The 26485-nt window shown below is 39.3% G+C and overlaps 1 protein-coding gene across 6 annotated transcripts in view; it reads right to left on the bottom strand.

The window, feature by feature from the left end:
- Positions 1-26485, bottom strand: part of LOC149538672 (putative pentatricopeptide repeat-containing protein At3g13770, mitochondrial) — an 87009-nt gene that overhangs the window by 11468 nt on the left and 49056 nt on the right. For 2 of the 6 annotated variants that reach the window (XM_089800000.1, XM_089800005.1), the window contains one exon: positions 3395-3933. The exons of 1 other annotated variant lie outside the window; for it this stretch is intronic. The gene's annotated coding sequence lies outside the window, so the exon portion shown is untranslated. Of the gene's footprint in view, positions 1-3346; positions 3934-8126; positions 8324-26485 lie in introns of those variants that run through there. 3 more of the 6 variants (XM_089800001.1, XM_089800006.1, XM_089800002.1) reach the window with 3 other exon arrangements.

The following is a 26485-nucleotide window of genomic DNA, read 5'->3' as shown; positions in this document are numbered from 1 at the left end:
CAATGGAATCCATGAGGAGGAATATATGCTCTAATGTGAAAGGCATCTGGATTACTCAAACCCCAAAACTTCACAACTATGATAGTTCGCCCTCTCGGAAAGGTTGTGTCTTCTTATGCGTGATAATGATCTGGAACTTTTTCCACTCAATTTATTTCCATTACCGTCTTTAGTTCTTCTATTCTGATCATCTCCTTTTAGAGAAAATGGGATGAACAGTAAATTTAAGAGACTCTTAATAAGATCCATGACCGCTAACTCGGAATTGGGACCGTACTCATCTATTAATTTTTGAGCTATTTGGGGACATGTATTGTTTGGCATTCTGTCTTCTATCTTCGAGGCTCATCCATCATGGAGGTTTCAGACTATGGATCTAAATAGAGGGGCCCGATTACTCGTCCACATATTTCCATGCAGCCTAACTTCTTTGTAATCCTTGAACCCGATAACACTTTGTTTGGATGATGTTTTATATAGAATAAACTCAGCCAAAACAATAGGCTTTGACAATTTTCTTAGAGTCCTGCATCCATCATATTATATAAGTATGAGTCAAGAAGAGCCTACAATGTAGTAGTTTGTTCCCAAGTTTCAAATCAGATGCCCTAAGCCATGTTTGTGCCAATCGGCCAAGGTAACAAAAGTTCCAAGCGCCAAAATATTGGATTTACCAAACTTCAAAAGTACAAACCCTAAGTCAGGAACGTTGAAACTTGTTGCACGTGTCGTTTATTCTCGGAAGTGTTCATGAGTACTGAAGCCTATGCAACTCCGATCTTACCCTCAACACATCAGGCTGCTATTACTCTTGCAACATTTCAACATTCATTTCGAGATTATTGGCAGAGAATAAATCTGATGGACCAATTTGGAGCTAACATTCACTCATTTTATTACAATCACTTCAAGACTTCAGAAAGTGCCTTCGTAACAAAAAGACATGTTATCTTGTATTTGCAGGTTCAATTTGGTTCATAAATACTGATTCATCCATAAGTGTTGCCTTGGGTGGTTGTTCCCCTTATCAATAATCACAAGCATGAACATGAGATTTCAAATCTTCCCCAAAAAGCAACTGTGATTTATGGGGTATTCATATGAATTTGTAGAATCTCTAGGCTATGCTCAAAGCATAATCACATCATCTTAATGACCCCACGTGTTTCCCATGATAACATCTATTAATTCTCTCATTATGCATGACTAATACCAAAATTAGATCACCACATGTCATTCATCAGATTTTTGTCCAAAGAACAATAGCTCAACACAATTATAGAGGTTCACCATTGCAATGCACTAAAACCAATCTTAAAAACTTGAGTCACAAAAATTGAAACTTCAACCTGTATGGACCTCTTAGAAATATATCGAAACCAATCTTAAAAACTTGAGTCACAAATATTGCATCTTTGGAACTTAAACTTGAACCTATATGAACCTATTAGAAATATATTGAAACCAATCTTAAAAACTTGAGTCACAAAAATTGCATCTCTGGAACTAAAACTTGAACCTGTATGAACCTATTAGAAATATATTGAACCCAAATGTACCTGCATGTACTTGATATCAAATAGTTTGTAACCGATCTGAACCAGATTAGACCAGTTCAAAAGAGTATGTAGCCTTAATTATCAATAACATGCATATTTAGAGACAAAATATTCATTGTCTGAGCATGTATATATGAGGAAAATTGAATTTGAAAGTTTTTTAATAGGGGTTCACAAGTGGGCCAATACGTGTGATTCTAAGGGTAAAATTAGGACAGTCCCAAAGAGGGGACATTATAGTTTATTAGGTCATAGATCTAGCTTGGATATTTTGTACGCTTTGTTTACCCAACCTTATATTATAAGGGCATTGTATTGTAATTGAGCATGGTGATATATTTTGAGAATCTAATAGCGATTGAGTTGCCTCTCAATCTCCACTGGCGATACTCCTATGAGAAATTTGCTCAACAAATATATTGTAATTTTTTTTTTTTTTTTGAAAAATGTAGTAGGTAGCTTTTAGAATGTGAGGTTTTTCTACTGAAAAGGTTTTCCCATGCAAATCATTGTATTGTGGTATGCATGTCATTTATGTTTATCTCCTAAGTTACCATATTCAGTGGTGTATACCCACATTCAAAAGTTGATTCAGTGGTAATTCGAATTCGATTCGAATTCGACTCAAATTCGGTATTTCCCTATCGTATACGTTGCAAAAAATGTTGGGCGAGACCCTGGTCGAATGTCCAACGAATTTGACCGAATGGTAAAATTGTCGGGCGAGTTGGAGACGAATTTTTATGCAGTTGGCGAAATTCTTTTGTTTGACCAAATTTTTGGTGACGTGGAGCTTGTTTATAACAACCGAAATTGACATGGATTCTTTTTTTGAAGGTGACGTGATTTTTTTTGGTCTTTAGTTTACCTAAAGTCATTTGTGTATTGTCTTTTGCTTGTTCACCTAAAGTTTAAAGTCACCCGCATATCCTCAAACCAAAAAATGCGGGCTCACAGGAAAACGATGACCACAACGAAAAAACGCAGGAGGAATATCTTCGATAGTGTATGAACTTATATGCTTGTTTATTAAATGTTTATATATATTAATATAATACCGATGTTGGGAATGAGAGGATATATATATATATATCTCGCATGTTTAAACATCAACGCCTTAAACACACTATAAGCGTTACTGATACAGGGCCATGTTGTTTTTTAATTTTTTAATTTTACTGTAAATTGTAATTATTAAAATCTAATACAGTAGTAATATTTATTATTTTACAAATTTGAAATTTACTGTTCTGTAAAATTCACTGCTGTGTAAAATTTACTGTTATGTAAACTGTAAACATGATATGGTGGTGTGTTTTGACATTTTGCCATATTATTTGAACTAAAAGTGTAGTTTATTTTGGTAAATTGATTTAATATTAGCATAGTGGTGTATGAACTTATTTGTTGCAGCATATTTCTGCATATATATTATTTTATTTTATTTAAAAGAAATTGTACGGAAGAACCCAAAACAAACCCGAACTCAGTGCAAAAAAAATTGAACAAATGTCGAACCTGAATCCCAACTGGAATCCCAACCGGCAACTTCGTTTATCTCTATTAAGTTTCCTTAACTATTGTAAAGATCTGAGAAAGTGCTTGCATAAGCTTCCTTTCAAGATTAGTGTAGGAAGTTGTTTCATTACCTTACATTCCTTACAGTTATCAGTACTATTGTTATAAGAGTAGTTTCAAAGAAGAAATTAGCATTTACATAGACTATCCGAATTGAGCAGTGTCTACAGATGGGGCATATGGTACTTTAAATACACCCAAAATCAATCTTTTTGTTAATATTTCAAATTGATTATAATTTTATATAGAATCCCAAATAAAGGGTGAAGATCAGTAAGCAGAAAAACAGAACTTACTGAAACAAAAAGACAATATCACATCTGTTCTGAACGTCTGTAATACATTTTACATTTGTATCAGCTTATGTGGAAAAAAAATTCATGTGCACTCAATAGTTTCATAAACTACCCAATGGCAGAGTACTGATACTACAGGAGTTCTGTCAAACACGAGAGGGCTATACATTGTAACTATAATGTTGGGAAAATTGTGGATGATAAATCTCTTTGCTCCATTTGTGACAAGCGGGTACATTTCCTCAACAGTTATGATTATAAAGGTTTTGACCTTTATAATCATAAGTCACAAATTCATAGATAGGGACAAATATAAAAACCCATTAGTCTCATGTTTCCTATGTATCATCTTGCTTAAAATATTTGATGCAGACTCTGGTGGAAAATAGCCAATTGAGTTAGTATCAAATAGGACCCAAATGATACCTTTGTAATTTTACCAGCGTAGGCAGACAGCTATGAGGTAAGGAATACTTTGACCTCCCATCTACCAAAAGGAACTGCATATTATGACATATTATGAGATCAAACCAGTTCAATATGTGTGTTATGCTTCTAATGTAACAAGCTAAAATTCTGAAACTAGTTAACCTTGAAATAAAAGAGATAACATCACAATCTTAAATGAAAGAATAGAGATACAGTTAAATTGTTATTCTACTCTTTCACATGAAATGGAAAGACAAGCTAACTATAATTTACATTTCCAAATAATTAGAAACTAACAACCGTTTAACTAATAGATTCACATGCTGAGGAGAAACAACTGGAAAAGAATGGAGATTTCTTTGATGTGCAACAGATAAAAGAAATTTGGCAGGATGTGCTATGCTGTATCCGTGAGTATTTCATCCTCGATGGTAGAAATAAAAGAATCCATAAATTTCATTTTGTTTTTCTCAACCATTTCAGGCATAAGGATGACTTTCTTTCCCTTTCTATCTGCAGTTTTCTTTGCTTCAAAGTTTGCATGCTCATAGGAAGAAGGAGTCTCGTCCTATTTTGCACGAAGGTCTGATACTTCTCATAGAGGGTTACTGTAAAAATAAATCCATAGCCTCCACTCCTATTGACAAACATAAGGGTTCTCACTCTAAAAAGAGTAAGAAGGAGGACAATGTTAAAGGAAAAGAGAAGGTTCTTAAACTTAAACCCTCTGATTCTCAAAAACAAATTGTGGACAAGGATTCTAAGTCTGAGAATACTGAAAGCCCTGAGAATGATATCCCTGAGGAAGAGGAAGGTACGGATGTTGGAGATTTAAGTTCCAATTTGGAATGGTATCCGGAGACCAAAGGAAAAAATGAGAAAGGGAATGAGGAAAACAAAAGTGAAGGAAACTCAGAACAAAGTAACTCTGATAATGAGGGCAATTAGACTGTTTCTAGTGGAGGTGATAAAGACAAAGAAAATTTAGTTGAGAATCCTGTTGATATGAGAGAGGAGGATCATATGGTTAAGCCTACTTCACCCGCTACGGAGATTGAGGGACAAGATAAGGAGGACCTTGTTCACAATGAGGACCCTGTTGAGACTAGGGAGGAGGAATAGATGGAAAGGGAGGAACATATCGACAAGGTTGGTTCCCCTCCTCATGAGATTGCAGAAGACACCAGTGACTCTCCGCAGAGGGAAACCAAGCTTTCCTTCCTACATTCTGCCAAGCTCAAATCTAACTCCATTCTACAAGTTGATTCATGGATTTATAATGAATTGATGGGGGTGAAGAAGAAACTGGAAACTTTGCAACACAACCAGGATACTGATCGTGCCAAAATCAGCCAATTGGAGGTGCAAATGGGAGATATCCCAAATAAACTTAAAGACTATGAGCAAAATCTTAGAATGCTTATCAAGGAAAATGGAACAAAGATGAAACAGGTTACATCTCGTATCTGTGCTGCCGCTGCAAGCCTTGGCAAAAGAGCTAATAAAGAAATTATATCTTTCGAAGGTCCAAGCAAGAGAACAAGGCAGAGCTCGAGGAAGATAACCCTGAAAGCTGCTGTTGTTTCGGTTGCTAACTCCATCCAGGATACTACTGCGATTGGTAAAGAGATTGTCAAGATGATTATGGAGCTGCAATAGCAGCTTTGGATCTTGTTCTTTGGTTTTGTTCCTTAACTGGTCCTATTTGCTGGTTGTAGTAAATGGTTCTTGTTTTTTATCCTGTTTACTGGTTTTCGGTCTAAACTATATTTGAGGTTCCAGGTCCTTGTAAAACTTGGGTACTTTTATTGGACTATGTTTGTGGTTTCAGGTCCTTGTAAAACCTGATTTTGATGTTGTTTTTCAGTAGGTTTCAGGACTGTTTTTCCTGGTGGTTATTATTGCTATATCTTTTCTCTTGTTGTTAAAGGGTTTATGGACCCCTTCAAAACCTGCTTTTACTATAATCTAAAATTAATAGATTCACATAACATTCAATTATTAACTACCATTTCACTTGCATTTCCTAATCTAACCTCTTGACTTTAGGAAATATTCAAATACATGGAATCAACATGTTTATCAAATGAAATGCGAGAAACATGAAAAGGTTACCAGAGAATATGCAGTTGATGACATTGTGTTGTACAAGCCTTGGCATCTAGAAGAGAGAAGAAGCATTGCCATGGGCTTAACCTCCCAACCGCGGACCCTTAGTATCTCCACACGATCTCCATGGAGAAGGCCTCTACCCTGGGAGTTGGCTTGGGACACCCTTATCGAGCCACTGAACATCCTGGTGTTAGAGTGTCAACTAGTCAACTATCAAGACTGTGGACACTTCCAATCAGCCTATCTTACAATTGCTAGCACCTTGACCTCTGGTGATCATGGTGGAAAACATGTCATTAACTGCTTGGCCAAGGATTTTGGATGGGCAACTTATATGCCTGATCACCCACTGCTCATCTTGACAACAAGATTTAATACAAAGGATTTCCATGAGCTATCTTTATATTGTATTTGAATGTTTTTACTGTATATTTTTCTTTCATTGCAGGATTCTTCCCACTCTCCCTTCATCTCGACCATGTTGGCCCTTATGGATGATTGTTTGGGAGGTTCGTTACATGATAACTATTTAAAATAAGGTGCTTATACATTTGCCATCTTCATTCCAATTCTGGCCTATGGCATCATAAGAAGGTTGTCTTTATTCTGAATATTATTCCTTATATGGAGCAGCTTTCCTATCATAAGGATATATAAAACATATCCCTATATGGTTTGGTACTCATGAATTCCAAACATATCACATGCATAGCCCTTCGGCAATCACATATATACTTTTGTGAACAAAATATAAATGGAAGGGAAAATACATATAGTAACTTCATTCGATCATGGCTTTTAGTAATAGCAAGGATTTTGGATGGGCAACTTATATGCCCGATCATCCATTGCTCATCTTGACAACAAGATTTAATACAAAGGATTTCCATGAGCTATCTTTTTATTGCATTTCAATGTTTTTACTGTATATTTTTCTTTCATTGCAAAATTCTTCCCACTCTCCCTTCATCTCGACCACGTTGGCCCTTATGGATGATTGTTTGGGAGGTTCGTTACATGATAATTGTTTAAAATAAGGTGCTTATACATTTGCCATCTTCATTCCACTTCTGGCCTATGGCATCATAAGAAGGTTGTCTTTATTCTGAATATTATTCCTTACATATATAGAGCAGTTTTCCTATCATAAGGATATATAAAACATATCCCTATATGGTTTGGTACTCATGAATTCCAAACATATCACATGCATAGCCCTTCGGCAATCACATATATACTTTTGTGAACAAAATATAAATGGAAGGAAAATACATCTAGTAACTCCATTCGATCATGGCTTTTAGTAATAGCAAGCAAGGACAGCTCTAAAGCAAAATGACAGTTCAAAATGCATTAAATAAACATGGTCAGTTATGCATGAATATAAGACATGACCTGATTTGGCATATACGAATTGCTGAATATAGTAGGAACCGGTGTAGAAAGATGCCACCGCTTTTGTTAGCAAAAAACAAATTGATCAAGCACAATACACTAGTTTCCTCATAGGCTTGGCAATATTTAACAGACTTCAATCACAATATGACCGTACTCGTTACAAGACCGAGAAGAACTTAGCATGAACGAAGAAAGTTTTGAGCAAGAACAATAATGTATACAAAGAGTGCCCAAGAGGGAATGGGAGAAATATATAAAACCATCCTCATAGAGGCGAGCCAAGAAATCAAGAAGTCGCCCACACATGCTCAGTTATGTAATAAAGATTGAGGTGGCAAGAAATATTGCACAGGTTTCCAATTTCATTTTGAACAATGATCAACATAAAGCCCAATGCCTAAGAAGGGTCATGGCAAAAAATGGTGACCACCCAACAATTAAATAAATATATAAATGACCATGGTCAAGATCGAAAAATATAAAAATAAAGGTGGCAACATCCTACACACCCATGCCTTGGTATATTAATGTCGTTCTTACATATTCATGCTTGCGTGAGTAGCTTTAATATGTAGGTATGTGTGTGTGTGTGTGTACATGTGTACATACATACATACATACATACATACACGCATACATACATATATATGTAAACGCTAAAAATGAAATTACACAAGTCTGAGTATAGACACAATATTACTATACTAAGACATGATAGCATTTGCAAGATATATTGAGATCGTCCACATAATGAAGGTAATTTTTCTTATTTTAGTTTTATAGTGTTTTAGTTTAACTGGACAGCTCATGGTCATCCTTATACTTTCTTGCTTGTCTAGCTGTTTAGTCCTTGGCCCAAGTGTTAGGTTCATACATGATAGCTTGACAGTGGATTTGGGTGTCCCCTTCCTAACTCTCATTTTGGCAACACTTCCCCTTATCATCATGCTCCTATAAAATAGAAATGATCCCGGGTAGTAACATATTTCCAATAATTTGAAATAATAATAAAATATCACATAGTCATTTTCAATTTCTAAGATATTCATTTTCTAATTTCATCATAATAGTTAACTAACATGTCACATGAAACATTAACTAACCACCAAATTTTCATTTCACAAGAATAAAATATCTCAACAACTTTATCGATAGATCAATTTCATAAGAACCATTATTCTCAACAAATTACCAAACAACTAACTTCACATGAATTTTTCCAATGGCTAGAAGATTACTTAATGTAGCAAAATTTGGGACATAACATCTGAGTTCTAATGTAGTACATTGATGTGACTTATCAGATAATATGGCAAACCCAATCCGAGATTCTAATTATACCCAAATTGCACACAGAGATCCTTCACTTGATGATGAATATACAGCATAGTATTCTTAACAGAGTAAATAACAGAGCTGAGAGAGCAGATAAGATTTACACTAATTAATATTGTAAAATAAATGTGAACTCTTTAAGAGTAGATAACATGCATAATGGTTTTCGTATTGTGCTGTTTATGATGAGCATCAAGACAATATAGGTAATAATAAGGGACATGTTAAGAACCCCAATACAATATAGGAAATGCCATGGGGAATGACTGGATTTCCTTTATGTTTACATTATAGGTTGTTGGATTCAATTGTGTATGTATTTATTTTGGATCACACTCCATGATCCATCATCAGGATGAAAGAGAGCAAGAGATGTATAAAAAGCGATGCTTACAAATATACGCATACGAGTGCAGAAAGCTATAATGTAAATATAATGGATTGTAGAAATCTGATATCTCTGGTTTCCTTTGTGTTATGGTGTGTCCTATTTAAGACCATGTTGCCTATCATATAGTGATATTTCTACCCAAGAGATGGTGCTATTGGATGTCGATGTTTTGTACCTGTGACAAGGATGCTAATGTGTAGCATCGGAAGGAATCTTTATTCCTGTGATAATGGGACCCTCTGGCTCTCTATTGTATGTAATATTCTATTGAAGACTATGCTGGTTGACTTTCCCCGCTGTCTGCAACTGATCTTTATTATGCTCGCTGGCTGGAACGCTTGTTTTAGTCAGTCTGTTTATTTAATGGAGACTATGTATGATAGGGAGCACCTTGGGATGATTTAAGAGTCATCGTTGATCATCAAAGGGATATCACATGCATGATCATTGTTTCCAAAGAGTCTCATCATGCATGGCCTTTGGCAAGTTAAGAGTCCTTTGTTTGCGTAACCATCGGAAATGGAAGAGCCATATCCATGCGTAGCTGTGGGAAATCTAAGAGTCTTCAGTAACTGCTTCTTACATAGCAGTTGTGGCAGTATTATCACAGTTGTATCACCATATCTGATAGAGGAGTCTTATGCTAGCATTGGGCCTGTTGTTGGTCATTCGTCATGTAGTTTTTCTGTAGATATTCATTGCGAACATTTTTCTCTGTGATAATCATATGCACTTATTTGTTGTGTATGATATCAATGATTGATAAAAGTCATTCTGTATGCGATATATGTTAAACAGTTCGTATATATGATTGTAGAAGGCATCGTATTAGTGATGGTTAAGTGTTAACAATCTCTGTGGAGGATTGGATTCAAAACTGGTTTAGCTTGTGAGCTTTGTATTCAGTCTCATTGATTATTCAATAAAGAATCAGTTTTTGGGTGTGGCTGGGTTTTTCCCCTCAGGTTGGAGGGTTTCTCAGGGTAAAATTCTCTTGTTATCTGTTCTTGTATGTTTGCTAGATTTAGGCAGTGTTTTTTCAGGATCTTCATTTTTGTGTTCCTTTTAGAGAGCAATTGTTGAATCATTATAATTCACAGCAATGGAAGGGAATAATTAAAGTTTGATTTCAATAAATATTGGAGGAATCATGGGTTACATCTTTGTCATATACACCCAGATTTTGACAAATTGTGGGTCCTTTATTCAAGTACATTATTTTGAACATAGAGTTTGTTTATTCAATCATACTCTTCTACAGCTACGCCTTCAAGAAACAGGACTCCTACTCTTGACATATCTTTTATCAGCAGAGAGGCAATAATATGTGGAGAATTGAATGTGGTCTTCGTTGCTGGATGAATACACTCATTCTGATGTTTACTCTTTGCTGGCAGTGTATTTTCATCTACAAAAGGAAGATTAGACAATAAAGAGATAAGTATTTCATACCCTTGAACAATGTTCATGAATTTTTATGTAGTTATTAATTCATGCATTAGAATAGTGAATCAAGTGTGCTTCTAACATTGGTATTTATCCTTCAAGATACGTTGATCCTATGAACTAGTAGCTATCTCTATAAAATACTTGCAAGATGGATCGAGGAGCATAAGGATGTTGAGAGATTGCATTCAAAGGAGAAAGAGCTCAATGCATCCTCTAAGGAAGTCACACAGGCTGAAAGATGAAGACACAGATTGCTGTCATAGGGCTGAGTTCATGGCACATAATTGGAGACATCTCTCAAACAAAAAGAATTTATTTAGACTGTCTAGTGGTCACTTTCTTCAAAAAGGAGCAAATGAAATTCAGAGCGAGTTAAATTCAAAGAGTTCAAGGCTCAAGTTAAATTCAAAGAATTCAAGGCTCAAGGTGAGAGCATTAAGGTTTTGTGATCTATAGAGAAAAGTTCACTTCCAGAAAATTCATTTGCAATCTCAAAGGCAAGGATCAAGAGGGAGTCCTGTGAAGAAGTGAAAATGTCAGCTAAGTGGGTTGCAGTCTTGTACGGCCAGGTGCTAAAGTCCTTGGTAAAACTCTTCAGCTATAGAGAACTGAATCACACAGTCAATTTGTATTTAACATTAGTATCTCTTCAAACTTATTCAAAGTTGGGTGATCTCGGATAAGGTTGAGGAGGACAACCCTAGACTCTAGCATGGCAGAAGTTTCAAAGGTGCATATTGAAAACCATTTCTCTAAGGCAAGCAATCTTGTACAAGGAGGTCAGGAGGTTGATGTAAGTGCTTGAAGATTCAGAGGGAGCTTGAGAGGCAAATGGAGGCTGTCAAGTCCTTTGAAGAGGATCAGTGAGCTCAAGAAGTAATGTGGCTTCGAAAGTTTCTCGTTTGGTCAAACATTGGAGCCAACTGTAATTTATTGTGATAATCAAAGTTGTGAGAATGATGCCCTTGTTGAGAGGGAGTCTCAGCGTTCAATTGTTCTTATTATGTGCAGTAATGCATTTTTTTCTGAGATTGAGAAATTTGAGGTGAATGCCCTTGTAATGCATTTTTTTCTAAATGGAGAAATCTGAAGTGAAAGCCCTTGTAATGCATTTTTCTCTGAGATAGAGAAATATGAGATGAAAACCCTTATAGTGCATTTTTCTCTGAGGAGGAGAAATTTGAGGTGAAAGCACTTGCTTGTCTCTGAGACAGAGGCATTATTCTTTCCACTCATGGGAGTATCCATGGTGGATGTCATGTTGAGAGACTTCGTGACATCACGTTGAGTGACTCTGTGATGTAAGTTTGTGTTTATTTCACACATGTGAGTAGCCATGGTGAACATCATGTTGAGTGACTCCATGATAATATCTTGTTGAAAGACTCTATGATATGAAAAAAATTGTTATCTTCAAAATGGGTCATGTTGAGAGATTCCATTACATGAGTCTGAAATGATACCTCCCTAGCTAAGAGGAAGTGTGGTTACTGTTGGCTCCTAAATTAATAGTTTTTTAATAACCCACTGATAGGAACACATACACCTAGGTGCAGCTAATTCCCATGTTCAATGTACCTATTCATACACCGGGGCCAACTATAAAGCTATACTCCGACTTCAGGCTTTGCAAGATTTAGGCGGGTGAACCTCAGATCCATTCATATAGTACCAGTTTTCAAAAAAGCATACACTTGAATCTATACAAAGCAGATAAAACCCTAATTCTTCTATGCTTATGCAAACAATCATGGATATGAAATAGCTAATAACATAACTCATGGATTTGATAAGCTAAGTGAGGGCAACTCTTTTCAACTCCTAAACAGAAAGGGAAAAGATATTTGATAAAAGATTTGAACCAGCACAACCCGCATATGCAACAACAATAAACATGCAATCTCCAAGCTGATCAGTCCCAAATCCATTGGGCATTAAATAAGTCAAAACATACACAAGGCTACCCAAAATATAATCATATACCCAGATATCAGATTTATCCATTCACCTTGCAAATAGACATCTATCTTCAAAATGAAACTCATACTTATCAAATGCTCCTATGATCCCTACAATTTTGTCAATGCACATCAAGCAATTTACTCAAGTCCTTGACCCAACAACAAAATACACAAAGGCATACAACTTCAAAACCAAGCTGCAACTGGACAATACGCACTTTGTACATATATCATAGAAAACTACAAACCCACAAAGAGGAGACAATGTTCAGATTGAAACTTTCAGTAAAGCTTTGTATTCATTTCCTTGAAACCATACATCAAATGTATGAAAAACTCAGAAAATACACAACAGAAGGCTATATTATCTAAATGCTCAAAAGATATTACAATGTTGTTCATAACAGAGGAAAATACTGAGAATGGTGATCTCACAATAATAAAACTGAAACCAACCTTGTGGTATCACAGTAATAAAAATTGAAACCCCTACAATGAGAAAAGAAGAGAAATATATATATATAAGAAGAAATTCCCAGATCATATCTAATACTGCCAAGTGTCCACATGAAACTCTTCCTCCTATTGCTATAGGACTCATCTCTTCTCTCCTCATCCAACAATCAAATCTCATCAATGCAGTACATCAAACCCTTCGTCATGGAGATTTTCAACTGCCTCTTTCGGCATAGCCCTAATATCTACAACTGCTCCCAAAACATTTATTTCATTCTTGGTGGTTGTTCAATGAATTTGTTCTCAACTAAATCTGATTTTATTACATCTGAGACTTCAAATCCTCATTATTGTTGAGAATGCCCTGGATTTATAAATCTGCTTGTATCTTTTGCCACTTAATACCTGTGCAAATTATAACTATGAAAATGGAAAATTCAGCTTCTCCCAGTTCCAACGATATATTATACTCCATATTTCTGATAGAAATAATGCCCCTAGTGTTTGTTTGAAATACCAGGTCCCGGGCCATGAACTATGATGGAGCTCTGATTTTTTTTAGAATATCCATTTAAGAAATGTTCTTGAAAAGATGTTGATGATGAGCAGTTGTGGTACAGTATAACCCTCTTCCAGATAGAGAAGATTCTCCTAAACTTTCTGTAAAATATGGAAAGGAATAAGATATCTCTGCCTAGAACTGTTGGACTTGATGTCGTTGGTAGAAATTGTGTATCAACCGACAGGACCCTTCGGAAAAGTTCTTGTTATGTAGCCGATGGGTAAATAGTTTGTAGCGGACATAATGTATCTGGCCGACGGATACCTTCGGGAAAGTTCTTCGGAAAGTATTTATAACCCCTTCGGGAAGCATTGTAATCATCTTATCATTCAAGCATAATGTAATGTTCTAGCATATGCGAATAATAATAAGAAGAGTTTTGTTGTTCGTGTTCGTGTCCATTATCTGTGTGCAATTCTTAATTAATCTATGCGATAAACATTTGGCGCCGTTGCCCGATGGACCAGGTACGCAGGCAGGTGAATGGAAATTAAATGCCAAAACAGTTGAACAAGAATAAGGATAAGCTGAAGGAAAAAGATGAACTACGCGTCGCGCAAGAAAATTTAATTCTGGCACAGCAGATAGAGCGTCGAAGGAGATTTCAGAAGATTGCCGATGAAAACAAGAGCGCGGAAGGATTGTTGAAGGAGATTCGACAACGGCTTGATTTGGTGGAAGAAGCGAGGGAGGAGTTTCTAAACTTGCATATGCCACGGGAAGAGAATCCTAACGGAAGGAGATTGACTCACACGGCTCGGAGTGCCGAGGGAGCACGAGCGTGGAGTGCAAGAAAGAAGGCCATACGAAAGGATCATGCCCGAAAGATCAATTTTGTGAGATTTGCCAGATTATGGGACACCCGGTAAAGGAATGCCCTTTCAATTTGAAAACAAGAACACCGCAGCAAGTGTTCCTGACACAGGAGGCATCCCCGTCAGGAGGGAATGACAACACCAGTACGGAAGGTGCCACATCGAGCAGATACAAAAATAACCGGTGCAATAACAACAACAACAACAATACCGGCAACAATAATGGCGAAAGGAGGCAAATTCAATATGATGCCAATGGTCGGCTAATTGTTCAATGCCGCGCATGCAATCTGTGGGGTCACTTTGCCCGAGAATGCACAACGGCGAACACACCGAAGTTGCTATGCCAATGGTGTGAACTGGGCGATCATGACGACGCTAAGTGCTCGAAGTCCGAAGTAAACTTGATTACCGTCGGGACGGACGAGGAAGAAGTTCTGGCAATCACTCGGAAGCAGGCAAAGCTATACCCCGATCCAAAGGAGGGAAAGAAGAGACTGGAGGAAACAAGGGCAGAGATTCAGAGAGCAACGCAGATAGAAATGGCACACCTTAAGGACACGCCGAGTACCTCCGTACGGAACTGCGCAGAACAGAACATTGTACGGCAAATATTGCAAGCCGAGATACCCATCAGGATAAATGATCTGTTGCTCACTATGCCTCAGCTCCGATCGGCACTCACAAACATCGTTCCCGCTGCTCAACTACCAGGAGAACATGGAAGGAAGCAAGAAAGTAGAGCAAGTACAACGGACAAAAAGGAGAAGGAAAGTGGCGCAAGTGTAGAAGATCCGATGTTACCTCTTTCATCCAGATGCTATCCGGCGGTTGTTGAAATGGGCATTCTCGGGACTGTGCTAACGGACACGATCGTGGACGGAGGGTCTAGTGTCAATGTGCTGCCAGAGGATACCTAGAAAAAGTTGGGACAGCCAACGTTGTGGCCACCTACCTTCCAGTTATTAACAGCTGATCAACATGGAATCAAGCCATTGGGAGTACTCACAGCGCAACCAAGGACGATTGGAACACAACCATTCCTGTTGGACTTCGTCGTGATTCCCCTAAGGTGGAAAGGGTACGATGCTATTTTGGGTCGGGGTGGCTGATACAAGCGAAGGTAAAGCACGATTGGAAAAAAAATACTTTATCACTCGAAAGCAAAGGCCGGAAGTATGTCATCAATCTGCACACTCAAATGGTCGAGGAAGAAGCCCTATCGTCAGATTCCGAAGGAGAAGAGGATGAAAAGGGGCAAAGCATGGAACCAAATTAGGAGGGAGTTCTACGACTGGAAGGAGATGACGATTTGGATTCAGTAAATGGTCTCTACCATTGGCAGATAGAGGCTTATGAATTGTTTCAGAGCTGCAACGTATTGACAATAGAAGAACAAAGTACTGATGAACTTCCAAAGGAGTTCACTGAAATGAAGGAGATGCGTCACTCAATGTGACCCTGGCACATAAGTTCACTGAAGGGGAACCATCAAATACAATGAAGCCGCATTGCAGACGATGAATTTGGGTGATGAAGCCGAACCACGGAACATACTGGTAGGAGACAACTGGGACCCAGATTTAAAGGCAGCAGCATTCAAAATATTTTTACAATATAAGGATGTGTTTGCATGGGCGTACAAGGACCTGAAAGGAGTACCGTCGGAGTTGTGTGTGCATCGCATTCAGTTGCTCGAAGGAGCAGTACCCATACGGAAGCGGCCCTACAGAATGAACAAAAATTATGCGGCACAGGTTACGGAGGAAATCAATCAGATGTTAGAGGCCGGCATTATTTTCAAGGTGCAGACCAGTGAATGGGTATCCCCGATAGTGATCTCACTGAAGGACTCCATTCAGATCCGAATATGTGTCGATTTCCGATGCCTGAATGCAGTCACCATCAAGGATCCGTTTTCGATCCCATTCACGGACAGCATCCTGGAAGAGGTAGCGGGACACGAGATCTACTCATTTATGAATGGTTTTTTCGGCTACAATCAGATTTCAATCGCAAAAGAGGATAAGCTGAAGACGACATTTGTCGTAGAAGATGGGGTGTATGCCTATAATCGGATGCCGTTTGGTCTGTGCAATGCGCCTGCGACATTTCAACAGATCATACTACACATTTTTGATAAGATGTCCGTCGAAAACTTCAAGGCATTTTTGGATGATTGGTCGGTGTTCAGCGCGAAGGACAAACATCTGGTAGCATTAGGCGAATGTATGGAAAGGTGCCGACGTGCACGCCTGGCCCTGAACCCGAAGAAGTGCAGATTTATGGTTCCGCAAGGAAGGTTGCTCGGACACATAGTCTGTAAGGAGGGACTGAAGACAGATCCGGACAAAGTGCGAGTCATATTGGAGATGCAGTCGTCCACCAATGTGACAGAGGTAAAATCTTTCCTCGGACATATAGGTTATTATAGGCATTTCATCAAAAATTTTGCCAAGATAGCATATCCGTTGGATAGGTTAACTTGCAAGATAGAATCGTTCTGATGGGAGAGGGAACAAGATGAAGCATTTGAAGGACTGAAGGTACGACTAGCTACAACACCTATTTTGGCATACCCAAATTGGAATAAGGAGTGTCATGTGCATGTTGATGCATCGAACTATGCGATTGGAGCAACCCTCGCGCAAACAAGAAGCCACGGGTTGGATCACCCGATCTACTTCGCCAGTCAGTTGCTATCAAAAGCCGAACAAAATTATAGTACGACCGAACGACAAGCATTAGAGATGGTCTATGCTGTGCAGAAGTTCAGACATTACTTGCTGGCTACTCCGTTCGTGTTCTATGTCGATCATCAGGCCTTGTTGTATCTGATCAACAAACCAATCATTCAAGGAAGGATCAGCCGATGGTTACTCCTATTGCAGGAGTTTACCTTCAAGATCATCGTACGGCCAGGGAAGAAACACGTAAGCGCGAATCATTTGTCACGTATCAGAATAGGAGAATCGACAGACAGGGTGAATGATGACTTTCCTGATGCACAGTTGTTTCAGATTGCTACACTACCGGAATGGTATACAAGCATCGGCGAATACTTGTCGACGAGACAATTTCCAAGTAACATACCACCGAATGAAAGACGAAAGTTGGTGATACAGAGCAGAACATTCCAGTTGATTAATGGACTGTTGTACAAAATGGGACCCGATCAGATCGTAAGGCGTTGTGTCCTGGAGGAAGAAATCCCACGGGTACTGAAGGAAGCACATGAAGGACCGGCAGGAGGACACATGGGGCCGGACACGACTGCACGAAAGATACTTCTAGCAGGATTATGGTAGCCAACGGTATACAATGACGCCAGGGAATGGGTTGTTGCATGCGATACATGTCAGTGAGCTGAAAAACCTTTGAAGAGAGACTTCATGCCTCTGAATCCTTCTCATGCTCAAGAGCTCTTTGAATGGTAGGGTTTGGACTTCATAGGACCTCTGAAGACAAGTAGAACCAGAAGGTGCCGTTACATTGTCGTCGCAACGGAATACTTGACTAAATGGGTGGAGGCGCGTGCACTACCGGACAACTCAGCGGTAAGTACAGCAAAGTTTATTTATGAACAAATAATTACCAGGTACGGCATTCCGTTACAATTAACGAGTGATAGAGGAGGACATTTTGTAAATCATGTGATCCGACTGCTTACCACGGAGTTCAAAATTTATCATTCGCTATCAAGTCCATACTACCCGAGCAAACAGACAGGCCGAAGCTACCAACAAAATCTTGGTATCAATTATATACAAGTCCTGCGCAGTCGAAGGGGAGGATTGGGAGGAGAAATTACCTTCTGCTCTATGGGCTTACCGTATGGCGTATAAAGTTACAACAGGACACATGCCGTTTCAACTGATGTTCGGACAGGAGGCCGTAGTACCAGCGGAATTCATGATACCAAGCCTAAGGATAGCACTAGAAAACAAGTTGGGCGACATGGAAAGCTTAAGGGAGCGGCTGTACAAACTGAACAGGTTGGAGGAGAAGTGATTATTAGCACAGTGGGCCACTGAAGTAACGCAGAACAGGCAAAAGGCATGGCACAATAAGCACCTGAAACTAAATAGGTTTCAGCCCGGACAGTGGGTATTGAAGTACGACGGCTGAAATGAGATCAAGCTCGGCAAGTTCAAAGTTAAGTGGGTCGGGCCGTATCAGATCCGGGAAGTAGGGGACAATGGAGCAATAAAATTATGGACTTTGGATGGACAGGAAGTGCCTCAGGCGGTGAATGGCTCGAAGCTGAAGGTATACCACGACCGGAAGACTTCTGCATCAGAGAATGGCCTTCAGGCGACCCCTTCATCGTTGACGGTCGAAGGGAAAACTGACTCTGCTATTAAAAAAAAAATAATAATAAACAAAAAATTTTTAAAAAAACAAATACCGTACAAATTTTGTCTGCTCACCATACGGTTTTCACTTGGTTTTTGAGTTGTACAGTTTTTGAGATTTTGAGATGTAAGATTTTTGGAGGAAGAGTACGGTTTTGGGGATTGAAAAGTCTAAAGATGTACGGCTTTCTCCTGTACGGATTTCTAGCAGGTGTACGGTTTTGCAGATTGTAAAGTTTGAGATGTACGGCTTTCTCCTATACGGATTTCCAGCAAGTGTACGGTTTTCTTTTTGGTGTACGGGTTTCAATATTTGAAGATAGTGTACAGTTTTCAGGAGCTGCATATTGTAAACTACCGTACGGTTTTTTAAATAGCCTGGGAATGTACGGATTTATTTTTTCACTGAGAGGATTTCACTACTCACCGTACGAATTTATGGAGTCTGGGAGCGTACAATACTCTAGGTTAACGTATGGAATTTGAAGCCAATTTTTATTAATATCCATCGTACAGATTTCAAATGTACTGGCCGAACTGTGACTAGTTTGATGCAAGCAGGATTTTCGATTATGAGCTCACAAGCTCCATATTTCTATGATTTCCAAACATTCTGAGGCCTTCTGTCATTGTCAACAGAGTTGCCGTATGGATTTTGAAGACATGGTGGGATATTGCAGTACGGCTTTTCAGAAGATTGAAATAGTGAAGACGCCTTCAGAATTGTTTCATCAAAACCCGTGTGCGTGGCAGCTCCAAGAAAAATCAGAGTAAAATCCCAGGCCTTGCCTTGCAACAGTACAATTGGTCTGCTGAAAAGTGAAAGGAGGCATCCATATGCAATCAATAGGCAGTGTCACAAGTTTGAAGCCGTACGGATTTTATAACAGGAGGAAGGGTCAAGTTACCATACACAACTCTGTAGGGCACTATACGGCTTGTTAAATCATTACCCATACAGAAGATTTCCATCATTTCAAGCGTACGGATTCCTTGTGAAGAGCAGCGTACGGATTTCAATTACCAGCCACTGTACAGTTCTTTGAATTCAGCGAAGGGTTATATAAAATTTGGTTTCCAGCAAATTCATTATTGAATGCAAGGTACGGATTTTTATGAAAGCATTATATGGTCTCTTCCTTAGTACAAAATTCTGGAGCCAAGTAATTGTACGGATTTCCATCCATATCATTGGGATTATAAGATCACAAGTTCTAAAGGTTGGAGTACGGATTTCAGCAATAAGCAAGGCGGTTTTTGCAGTGTATCAGTTCTAGTCGAATTCAGCATACTATGGTCCCTGTACGGCTGATCAGTGAAGGGCATTGAAAATAGCACCGTACGGATTTGGGGAGGGAAGTTGTTGTACGGATTTGTGATCTTCTGGTGGTACGGCTTTGTTATTTGATTTTCCTTCTAACTTTTTCAGAGTATGGATTTACATCTCAAAGGTTGCAATTCACCATATGTCTTTGAAAGAATTCTCCACTGTACAGATTTGGAAGACCGTTAGGAAAAGACAAAGATATAACTGATGGAGTCTGGAGGTAAACGATAGTGGAAAAAACAATTAGCACAATCTAAAGTTGTGGAGGGCAGGAGCATGGCAGGTACAGGTAACCTGAATGAAGGCTCGAGCAGCAGCAAAGAGAAGCGTAAGACTACAACACCTACAGAAGCTGAAGTCACACCACAGACTATACAATTTGAAGGGTTGAATGGAATGGATTGCCGGAAATGGTGGCAAGAAGCCCCAATGATCATCCAATAAAAGCAAGCATCAGAAGGGCACGAGTTGAATGGGCCATTCAGATGCCTGTTTTTTGCATTCGAAATTATGAAGGGTATCTACGTACCATGATTGAGACATATGGCAGAGCTTCTCAGAGGAGCACATTTCAGTATCTGGGCAGGAACTTGGTGGTATCATTCAAGGTAGCCGATTTCACACGTGTTTTTGGCATTCCAGGGCAGCAGGGCAAGAAGGTTCAGCCGAAGAAAATTCCAAAGGATGGGAAGCTATTTTTAATCAGATTAGTATCTGGAGATTTGACTGAAGCAAAGCAAGCAGCACTAGCTGAGACATCGAAGGGAAGGGGTTTAAAGAAAACGGACATTCAGGAGGGGCCATGGCGATGTCTGATGGACTTGGTCAAGAGCAAGCTCACGGGATCCTCTAGGGCATCCGATATCTCATTTTCGCAGGTGTCCATGATGAACGGAATAATGACTGGGAAAGTGTACGATTGGGCGTCTGTGCTGGCTGAACGGATGCATGAGTTTATAACTCTCCAGCACAGGACCTTCTATATGCCCCGTTACGAAATTGGTCTCTTCCTTGATGCAGCAGCACGGATGGTTCCCACGGATGAGTTAGAGGCAAAACCTGGACCACTCGCTCCAGGAGAACCTCCTATCATGCGGTGAAAGCACTTGGATACAACCACTGGGCAGAAGGGTTCTGCAGGCCAAAAGAGGCCTCGGATGGACATGGCAGGTGATACGGACAGCGGCCGACAGGAGACATCTTCTGAGTAGGACAGTGTGGAGGAAGAAGAAGGGGAAGGCGAGGATGATGAGGAGGTTCAGATTGTCACGGCTACCCCCTTGCTATTTCCACGTGCTATAGTTCCTGTGACTTCCGAGTTGGTGCCAAGAGGTCTACACATGGCTCACATTCTTGGGTTTGGACAAACTCGACGACCGATATTGATGACTGGTGGATCCCACCAAGCAGTCACACTAGCCGCACCATGGCAACACGGGGTACGACCTTCTCCTGTCCGGCCGGGAGTTGGATTTGTTGTAGGCTTTGCCCACCTGACAGCACCCATCACCTGAGAGACTTCTTCAGCCCCTGCTGAAGCACTTCAGGTAGCAGCACCCGTGGCACCTGCTATAATTCAGCCAGCAGCAGCTGTTACCGTAGCACAGTCAGCAGAATTTCAAGAACTTCCAGTAGAGAACGTACCAAACGGAGGAATGTAGGAGTGTACGGACCCAGCGCAGTCCAAACAACTAGAGGTGATGGATAGAGCTAGTGTTTTTCTGAGGCAACAATTCCGACTCGTTCCTGACAGGCGTGGCCCGTCCATTCAATCTCCCAGTACCAGAGCCTCAGTCTCAGGAGGAGGGAATGCCACATGCCGTGATTGCGCCGATAGCAGACAAGGCAGCACCGGATGTGGGCATGAGGAGAATAGTGATGCGGAATGGTCATTGGAGGACTTCGCTAAGGAGGATTACGGGTCGAATGAGGACAGGTGCAGGGAATACCTCAAGACTATGAAGTCTGCATTGAAGAAGGGGCATGATGTGGCGATTCAGGCTCTCACTCAGCGAAGGGAGTGGCATTTGATCCGAGTATATATTCGTGGGATTTGTCCTAAGTGATTTCAAACTTGTTTTGTGGATAGAAGTTGGCCGGCAGTTGAGACACCAAAGATGTTGGCAGATTGGGCCACTGAGCCAGAGTTGGGACCGAGTGACACTTCGATGATGAAGCTGGCACATGAGATCATGGGATTGTACAAAGAGGTTTACTATGCTCGGCAGCGCGCGGAGGCTGATAGGGCAGCAAACAGTGTTGCAGCTCAGAGATCTCTAGCGAGTGAGAAAGAGGCAAGAAAAAAGTTAGCCGCTGACTTGGCCAACCAGCAGGCAGCATGGGTAGCAGAGCGGGCAGCACTATTGAAGGATATGGCAGCAGTTGTACAGGAGAAGGACGTGGCTATCCGAGATAAAGATGCAGCAGAGCATGAGTTGCAGTTGGCCAGGAGACAGGCTATGGATGCTGCGCTTCTACTGAAGGAGGTCGTAGAGGTTAATTCACAAATTCAGACAGATCTGCGCATCCAGACTGACCAAGTGTATGAGTTACATCGTTAGCAGCACTCTTTTGGGACACCTCCTTCTTCTCTCTAGTATTTCTTTTATTGTTATGGGTTGTCTCCTAATTTTGCTAGTCGTCAGGAGACGACTTTTCTTTTTGGGGGGGATGATGTCGTCGGTACAAATTGTGTATTAGTCGACAGGACCCTTCGGAAAAGTTCTTGTTATGTAGCCGATGGGTAAATAGTTTGTAGCGGACATAATGTATCTGGCCGACGGATACCTTCGGGAAAGTTCTTCAAAAAGTATTTATAACCCCTTCGGGAAGCATTGTAATCATCTTATCATTCAAGCATAATGTAATGTTCTAGCATATGTGAATAATAATAAGAAGAGTTCTGCTGTTCGTGTTCGTGTCCATTATCTGTGTGCAATTCTTAATTAATCTATGCGATAAACACTTGAAGAAAGCATAAACTGAAGAGTTACAAAGAAGTTTGTATTCAAATCATTCAGCTTTTGTCACAATGTTTTAAGAAGTCACAGATTTAGAATGAGAGCCCATGGAACTGAAAATGCATATATCTCAACAAGGGATTCTTGATATGAAAGATAGCATTTCTCTTGAATCATTATCAAGTAATGGACTGATATGTCTTCAGGATCTCTGTGTGTTGACCATGAACCTTCAAGTGAAATAGAGCACCACATCTACCATCTTTCAGATATTTTAGGTGTTCTTTTGTCTGAACACAAAAAAGTGGAAGTTTTGTCTATCTTAGAAGCAGAGGAGAGATATTTCAAAAAGAAGAAACATTTCATCTTCATTGTTGGCATTGTATCAATCTGTTTTTTCTAAGTGGAAGGGCAGGCTTACTGAACAGTTTGTTCAAATTGTTAAGCAACCGAGGATTAGTAGTACTGAATTACACAAGGTATTGTCCGGCATTTATAGGCTTGGAGATGGTTCTCATGCACGCATTTTGTTGTTCAATTCCTATCACTGGCGCCTTAAGAACAAGATTCAGAATTTGTCACCTTCTTGTGGAATTTACTCTGCAAATTATATGACAATCCTGACACGAGTTGTGGTTTTCATCTTTTCATTGGCTGTTAAGCATTCTGTGGAAATATTCAGTGAAGCATCTGACATAAGAAATATGTTTCTTCATGATATTATCTGAGCGAAAGACATGCAGTTTTGATTCCATGTTTTAGGTGAGAAGCAGAAGTTTGATCAGATTAAAAGGGTTTGGAATGGATCTGTGTTCAAAATTGATGAAAGCCACCACATAGTCCCAGCAATCTGCAAATCAAAAGAATCAAAACCCGCTGATAGCATTCGTAGCTCTTTCCTGGAGACGATTGGATTGAAAAGTCTTCAAGGATTACCCGAATGGATTGATATCTTGATGGATCTTCTAATTTTGTGGAATAAAACACAAAAATTACCTGTGGTGGCAGTCTTCATTGAGGATTCGCGGGTGGTAGTCTTTATTGACATTCAGCGGATGTGGGAAGAATCGACACAGTTATTTGTTCGCCGGAGGAGAGGCATTTAGATGTTAATCTTTATTTCTACCCAGCGGCTTACTTTTCCTTTGTTTTGTTACAGGTTGAAAAGGTTTCGTGTGGATTAGTGGACGCGAGGCATTTACAAGTCGCAGATCATGTACGAGATATATTGATCGTTTGGGCAAGCGGATGATTCTGTATGCTCGGGTTGATGTTCATGGCATGATTCGATCAAAGCATAGTTAATCTCCTGCAGAAGCATGAACAAGCTTTGTAAACGATTAGATAATCTGAGTATGAAATGCTTTACCATCACAGCAGAGGCAGCGCATACCTAAGCAAGTAAACGGCGGGCAAAGAAAATGTTATTGCTCGGTGTTTGGCGATAGTCATAAATCCGCATTTGCTCTATTATTTCAAAATCAATTGGGTTGTTAATTAAATCCTTGTAAAAGAGCGGCAGTTATGATTTATCAAAGGGTGTGATGTTTGGGAGATCTAACCGACACCCTTTAGTTACTTATTTATATGTGATAAAAATTGAATAAGACATCATCAGATTTCCTTGCAAAAAATTTCGGCACACCTATTAGTATTGGCATTATTGAAGTTTTTATTTATGCCTAAAGGAGATATTGTTGAAATATTGAGCAAAGCAATTGGGAGTCTGAAGATTGTTGAGCATAAACATTGAACGTTGTCTATGATTGAGCTATATTGAATAGAGCATCAGCGAATCTGAGTGTCTTCCGTATAAGCCAAATCCGGCAATAAAATTAGTAAGAAATTTTATTTATTTAGAGATAAAAGGAGTGGATCTTGTCCTTTATGATTTTAATGATTATTTGTTTATAACTTAATATTTTGAAATGAACATAGAATTATACATTGCTTTTCAGATTTGATAAATACGAATATTGCAGGATATAACTTTTCCTCTAATTGTATCTGTTGTGTCCATATAAAAGTTAAATCATGGCAAACTAGTCTGAATGTGCAAAGGTGTAATAATTCGTGCCATCTTAATAGTCAAGTTATTAACAAATATAACATCATTAATATCATTAAGTTGTATAAAGAATATACATTTGACTCTATTACCCATAAAATTTTGGCATTGGTCATTAATTTGTTCCTTATTTTCGACTCATATGTTGGCATTTTTTTTTAACTTTTCCTTTTGAAGAAATTGAATCTTTTCTTAACAGTAATTCGTTTTAACCTTTTTCTTTCAGAAAATAAGCAAATCTTAGTAAATTAATCGAAGTTTGAAGATAAATAATCATTAATCACAATCTAGATAATTTCCTTGACACTTGCCAGTTAAGGAGTTTGTTTTTGTGTTATAATCCGCTATAATACATCTTGCAATCCTTGGTCCAGCGGAACCAAAAGCACAGAGGATTTGATTCAATCCTGTCACATTGGCCAAAATCAGTTAGATACCCATCATCGAGCAGGCAAGGCTCATAGGTTTCTAACCAACGATTTTGATAACCAACAAACTAGACATTTAAATTGAAAAATTTAAAATATCTTGGTTGAAACTATACATTATAATCATAATCATTTAACTTGTCAAACTTTTCAATCTCAGGATGTGCGTTTAGATTGAAAAGACAATTGAATTTTAATATTCACTTTATACCTAACCTTATCCCTCTAATCCCCAGGTGCCACTTGCCATATTTTCGTTGGTCAAACTGCCTATCGCAGGGCCCACTCAACTTTATGCAACACTTGAATTTCTTGCTTCCCGATCTCACGAACTCACGATCTTACGCTTTCCCGTAGCATCTTATCCTCAAATTTTAACACTCAATCATACAATAATCGTAACATTGTAACTTTATCTTCTCAAGCTCCTGACCACCCAAAATCTCGTAACATCGTAACTCAATGTTTAGCTAATCCTGATCTCACGACAATTTTATAGCATCTTAACTTGAAAATTACCTTCTCCCGATCACATGCCATGTCGTATCATCTTAACTTTCAAACATTTACATTCCTGACTACACAACCATCGTAGCATCGTAAGGCTTCATTTTAGCCTTCTTGACCACACAACAATCATGACATTGCAACTCTTCAAACTTCATCCTCCCAATCATATGCTGGCCTCCAAGGTTGCACCACGTGTCGCCTTTTGACTGGTTGGGTGCCCAAAATTCTTGCACCACTGCTCTTGGCCCCACCACGCGAGCCTTATGTCTTGTCTCGAAGACGTGTCTTAAAGACACTTAAGTAGCTATGCATCGAGGTATTTAAACGTTAGAAGAAACTTCAACGGCTTCGATGTGGGATTAACAATCCTCACACGGCTTCAGGCTTCCTCCACGTACACCTCAGACTCATTGTTTGGTCATGAAACTTGATTTTTTTTGCATGTAGGAGCACCTTTTCCATTCAAATTTCTTTATTCACTCAAATGATGTCCACT

The sequence above is a fragment of the Cupressus sempervirens genome, chromosome 9 (assembly GCF_028749045.1).
Source record: "Cupressus sempervirens isolate cs-2001-9-10 chromosome 9, ASM2874904v1, whole genome shotgun sequence".
NCBI classification, from domain to species: Eukaryota; Viridiplantae; Streptophyta; class Pinopsida; order Cupressales; family Cupressaceae; genus Cupressus; species Cupressus sempervirens.
Note: the sequence above shows the minus strand (reverse complement) of the source record. Positions and strands in the feature narration are given on the sequence as shown.